This window comes from Lagenorhynchus albirostris, chromosome 3, assembly GCF_949774975.1.
Source record: "Lagenorhynchus albirostris chromosome 3, mLagAlb1.1, whole genome shotgun sequence".
NCBI classification, from domain to species: domain Eukaryota; kingdom Metazoa; phylum Chordata; class Mammalia; order Artiodactyla; family Delphinidae; genus Lagenorhynchus; species Lagenorhynchus albirostris.
This window is the reverse complement of record NC_083097.1, coordinates 675,585-681,713: the sequence shown is the minus strand read 5'-3', so window position 1 is coordinate 681,713 and position 6,129 is coordinate 675,585.

Here is a 6,129-nt window from a genome sequence, read left to right as displayed (position 1 = left end):
CGCTGGCCTCTTTCTGCCTCGGGTTCATCAAGGACAGGGAAGGGCTGGGGTGGGGCTCCAGGGCTGCTTTCGCCCTGCCCCCCATCCCCTTGGCCTTGGCTGGACTCCTGGGCAGTGGGCAGGGGGTCTCCTGCGCTCGGCCCCCTCCGCATCGCCCAGCCCCTGGGCGCTCTCCCTGCTCTTTCCCTGCAGCGCCTGCCCTGCATCGGCCCCTACCCGCTTGCCTCCGGAGACTGCCCTGCCTCACCTCCTGCTTGGGCCCCCGCTTGCCTCTCCCTTCCGTTCAGCTGAACCCCCCGAACACCCGCCAAGCACCTGAACCTCCTGCAGGGGCCTCAGCTCAGCAGGTGCCCGTCGCTCTGTGTCACTGCCATATCTCCAGTCTGTGGTGGTGTGGTGACCTCACATAGCCCAGGGCCGGCACCAAGCCCTGGAGGTGGGCTGCCGTGGGTGGCTGAGGTCACCCCCTCAACGGAGCTGGGCCTCCCCAGCTCACCGCTGCAGCCCGCCCTGCTGCCTGGCCCCCCAGCGCCCAGCCCCCGCATAACACGCATTGACGAGCTACTGTCCAGGCAGCCCGGGGGCAGTTCACACACACCATCTGGTCCAGGTTTCAGGCTGTGTGGTTTCTGGTGCTGGCATCGCCCCATTTTACAGCGGCCCACGGGGCCCCGTGGTTCCCGCAGGCGCACAGCTGGTCAGCGACAGGGTGGGAGGCTGAACTGGAGAGCTGCTCCTGTGACCCAGGCCGACCCTCAGCCTGGAGCCAAGCTGCACCCGGGGGCTGTGAACACAGGCGTGAACAGTGCTGTGGGCAGCCTGGCCCATGAGCCCTTCCCTTCGTCCCTTCTAAAGGCCCGGCCGCAGAGTGGGCCACTCCATGCAAACAGACGTCCCCAGCCCTGGGGGACAGGTCTCCGCCGGACCTGCAGGCGGCCCAGGCTCTGACCCTGGTGACGGCCGCCTTCCATGGGGCACCCAGCTCCAGGCCGGGGTCGGAGCCTCTCTCAGCAGCGCTCCAGGCTCTTCCCAGCCCTCCCTCTCCTTCTCCACCATCCATACCGCCTTTGATCCCAACTGAGAATATAAAGGCTCGTCATCTTGTGGTTTCACGTGTCTTGTTAATGTTTTTGCGACAACAATAATGATGACGCTATTGTGAAAGTGACCACTCGGGGATTACAGCCTTTCCAAAGGCATCGTGTTTATGTCCACGTGCGGCGGCAGCTCGGGTAGGCGTGCGATGCCGTGTGCAGATCCGCTCCTGGATGGGGCTGTGCGTGACACCTGCGTGCTCACTGGTGCAGCGGCTGCAAAGCCGGACTCCCCGTACTCCACGGAGGGGTGCTGGCTGGGAGCCCAGCCAGGTGTGCTGGCAGAGGCCACTGAGCCTCATTCTTTCTGGCTTTTGTTCCGTGCAGATGTCACAAGGTCTGGAGAAGGCCCAGAGGGAGAGCGAGGGTCCTGGGAAGGCGGGTGGCGTGAGGCTGGGGCTGCCTGGTGTCTGTCCTCACGGCCACCTTGTCACACGGCGTGAGGCAGTGGGACCGTAAAGCAGAAACCCCACACCTGTTCCACCCTGACCTGGGCTCGCTGGTGACTGTTTTCTTTAAATTCGTTCTTGAGCTGTATTGAGATCTAGTTCACATGCCCCGCAATCCACCCACGTGGCGTGTACAACTCATGATTCTTAGCATTTTCATAGATGTGCGCAACCGTCGTTGGCAACTTCGGAACATCTTCGCCCTCCTCAGAGAGCAAGTCCACCACCCACCGTCTTCCCGCCACCCCCAGGGAGCCGCACGACCTGTGTTCGTCCTCCATGGATGGCCCTGTTTGGGACATTTCGTGTGAAGGGCGTCCCGTGACGTATGCTTCCTTCACTCAGCGTAACGTGTCCAGGGTTCATCCACGTTGCAGCTTGTCAGGGCGTCATTCCTCCGTGGTGTGGATGGACCCCGTTCTGTTGGTCTGTTCATCTGCTGGTGGACACCTGGCTTGTTTCTTCTCTCAGGCGGCTGTGGGTGTTCACGCACAAGCCTGTGGACAGCTTTCCAGTTCTCTTGGGTTCGCACCTGGGTCACGTGGGGCCTCTGTTTCGCGTCGAGAGGAACGAGCCCACTGAGCGCCAGGTGTTCTCAATGTGGACTCCCACCTCACAGCCCGCCGGCCGTGTGGGAGGCTCCGCGCCCTTGCCGTCCTGTGACGTTTGGTCCTGGCTGTCCTGGTGGGTGTGACGTGGTGTCTCACATGGTTTTGGTTTGCGTTTCCCTGATGAGTGGCGCTGTCAGCACCTTTTCGCATGCTTCTTTTCCATTTGCATATCTTCCTTGGAGAAATGTCTATTAAATCTTTGTCCTTTTTGTCGTTGAGTTGTAAACGTTCTTTACATATTGTGGTTGCAAGTTCTTTGTCAGATGTAGGATCTGCAAATATGTTTTTCCATCCTGTGGGTTGTCTTTTCACTTTCTTAATGGTGTCCTTTTAATTTTGATATTTCCAGTGTATCCATTTCATCTTTTGTTGATCGTGCTTTTGGTGGCATACCTCCAATTTCTCTGAGTCTTAATTTTTGACCTTCTGCCCACGTGGCTGCAGCCAGGGGGCAGGGCACAGCTGGTCATCCTGGGAAGTCCCTCAAGCTTATTGGTGCCGGGAATTCTCAACTGCAAGAGACTCGACTCAGACTCTCTGAACCCCAAAGAGGGTCACGAACCAGAGCCACGGACGAGCAGAGGTGGGGCTTGCCTGGGCACGGGACAGGGGACTCAGCCACCGGGACACTCTGGGGCGTCTCTCTGCCCGAAGACTCTGGGCCCCCCCGGGTGCGTGTAGACACGGCCACGGCAGCTCCAGCAGCCCCACTCACACCGAAAACTGGGGAAGAAGCAAGGACGGTCCCACCAGCTCTGGCTGGAAAGGTCCCAAGAAAGGGCCTGTGTGCAGTGGCCGTCAGCCTGCTGAACGTCCACTCCTGTGCTTGGTGCGGGGAGGGTGATGGCGGAAGGGGGAGGGGCAGGACTGACACGGACCACGGCCGTCACCTCACAGAGCCCCAGCTGAGTGTGGGTCCTGGCCAGGACAGAGGCAATACGGTGCCCCGTGCACCGTCTATGAAATCCTGAATCGTCTGTGGCTCGGCCAGGCAGAAGTGCTGTCTGTTTGCAATGTCCTGTGTCCACCACTTGGTCCTGTTCTGGGTGGAGAGTGGCCCATGGCTTCCCAGCCTCACCCAGCAAGGCTCCCAGGTGGTCCACAGTGGGTGCATGGGTTGAAGTTTCCAGAGAATGGCCACTGTCCCCCCACCCCCCTTGCTACCGCAGTGCCCTCAGCTGGACAGGCAGATCGTTGACAGAAGAGCAGACAGCAGACTGGGCTCCAGGCCCCCTTTGCCCTCAGGCCCAGGTCCCAGCAGACCCTTCCCGGCGAGGCCCAGGCAGCAGCTAGGATGGGCTGGGCCCGGCCACAGGCTGTGCTTTGCTCGTGTCTCCTGCGTCCTGGTCACTCGCTGTCTCGTGCCACCATCACCTCCGCTGGCGACCCCCACCTGCTCCTCGGAAAGGCCCCCAGGGCTCCTGTTCCCACCTGTAAAAGCGACTCCGCCCGACTCCACGTGGTCCTTCCTGAGCCTCAGACCACACGTCTGCCGACTCCAGGGATGAGCACAGGCTCCCTTCTCACCTAGGTCCCCTGTCTGGGGGCGCTGACCTCAGAGACGCCGGAAAGGCCCTCCGGCCCGGGACACTGTGCTTCCCAACCAGGCAAGGCTGCGGCCATGTCCCTATGGGGCACACAGCACCCTCCCCCTACCGCAGGAGGGACACGAGCCCCGCTCTGCCCGCTCCCTGGGCTCGGGGTGGCATCTGGGTGCCTTGAGGGGCAGGAAGGGCCCGCAGTCCTCCTCAGCTCAGCTTCCTGGCCGGGCTGTCAGTGCCCACGGGCGCCTCCCACGCGGGTGGGTCCTGTGCGTGTCCCTCGTCGTCCACACAGGGCCACGGGTGTCCTGAGGGTCCGGCAAGCCCCCAGGCTCGGGGCTGGGAGGTGAGGGGAGCCCTTGCCCCCAGATTTCGGGGTGCACTCACCGCTTGAGCTCAGGAAGGAGGGTCTGCAGCGCCGGCTTGGAAGATGCGGGCGTCCATCCAGCTCTTGGGCTCAGCAGCCCAGACCAGGCACTTTGGCCTTCGGAGGCCCTTTTCTCCATAAAAAACACTGAAAATTCTATCGTCTAACTGTGCCCGCCCCTGTCCCGATGGCATTGCTTCCTCAGCCTCCCCACCAAAGGGTGAGTCCTGGCCAGATCACTGACCAAGCCCACGAGGCCCCGGGGGCCGAGGCTGCGCCCGCCGTCTGGCCCCAGGCCACCAGGCTCTTCAGCGGAAGCTGGTTCAAGCTGCCTTCCATCCATCTTCAGGCTCCCCGCGGAGCCCCACACCCCGTGCCGTCCCCCAGCCGGGCTCCCGGTCCGGCAGGCTGCCGCGGGCTCCCGGCCAAGACTGGGCTCCCGAAAAAGGCCACCTGCCCGCTGACCTTGGCAGCGCCCAGCTGGAGGGCACGGATGCAGGAAAGGCAAGGTCTCTGCTCACACTGATCCAGCAATCGCTTCAGTTCTCAGGAGGAGCCTCCAAGTTAAGAGTCTGCAGATGGCTCTTTGCTGACGCACACTTAGGACCTCAGGCTGAGCACACACACTTGGCAACAGCGCTGGGAGTCTGACCAGTGCCACCGCGCACAGCTGAATAGAGCGCCTGCCACAGCCCAGACACCAACGCCACGTGAAAGTGCCCCGCATGTAAAGACGGACGCAGACAAGAAGCCCTGATAGCGGTCGAGGGGTGGCGCTCTGACCCAGAGCCAGCTCACGGATTCCACCCCGGGCCCCAGAGAGAGCTCACATGCGCTGGTGCCGGGGAGGGGCCGGATCCCTGGGGGACGGGGCACGGGCACCCCGAGCTGAACCTCTCACGCCCACCCTCCACTGGACCCCAGTCCCCCACCCTGCCGGCAATCCCCGCTCAAAGGTGGCCCTGGGACGCCGTGACTCTCAGCCCCTGGCACCTGCTGGACCCTTCCCCTCTCTGACCGTCCCCCCAGGTGGGGCCAAGCTGGGGTCCCTACAGGATGTGCCACCAGCTCCAGGGCCCAGCAGAGCCGCTGGCTTGCACATTCTTTTTTGTTTTGTTTTGTTTTGTTTGCGGTACGCGGGCCTCCCACTGCTGGGGCCCCTCCCGTTGCGGAGCACAGGCTCCGGACGCGCAGGCCCAGCGGCCATGGCTCACGGGCCCAGCCGCTCCGCGGCATGTGGGATCCTCCCGGACCGGGGCACGAAGCCGTGTCCCCTGCATCGGCAGGCGGACTCTCAACCACTGCGCCACCGGGGAAACCCAGCTTGCGCGTTCTTGAGACTCAGGCCTGGAGCCGCTGTGACCGTTCACAGTGCAACGCGGCCGTGCCCTCTTTGTTACCCCGGTCGGCAGTGGTGTGCTTGGCCACTGTCCCTGTCCTGGACTTTCTCTGGGGCGGCCTCTCCTTGTCGCCCACTGGTTCGGTGGGCATCGTGCTTGCGTTGGTGCTTTCGCTATGATGCAACCCTTGCAGGGTTGCCGTCTGTTCTTCCCGCAAGTCTCAGACCAGTGTGGTTTGCGTGTGGCCCCCTCACGTGGCGCTGACTGGTGTGTCCTCGCCACAGCCCGTTTGTGGGACGCCATCCACTGTCAGGGCGGGCGCGCTGCCTGGGCCCCCTGTGCCTCCGAGGCCCCTTCCCCTCTGCTGAGCTCAGCCCCTCTGAGCGTCCTGGCCCCCCGCGGATGGGCAGTCTGGGCGGGGACACTTGCAGTGTCCTGTCCTCTGCCGGTGGAGAACCGGGGCGGACCGGAAGCTGAGACCAGCTCAGGCTCACTCAGAGGCAACCTTGCCCCCGTCCTGAGCCCCCTTCCAGGCATGGCGCCTTTGGGACAGTTCCACTGTTGGTAGAAATCAGTTCTCAGCACTTTCAAAGGGCAGAGCTGTGCCAAAGCTGCGTCTCTAGTCATAAATCTGCGTCGGCACGATCGCATCAGGGCCCAGGCGTGTCTCTAAGACGAGGAGACGCGTCTGGAGGTGGGGTGAGCCCGAGGGGGGACGCTCGGCCTC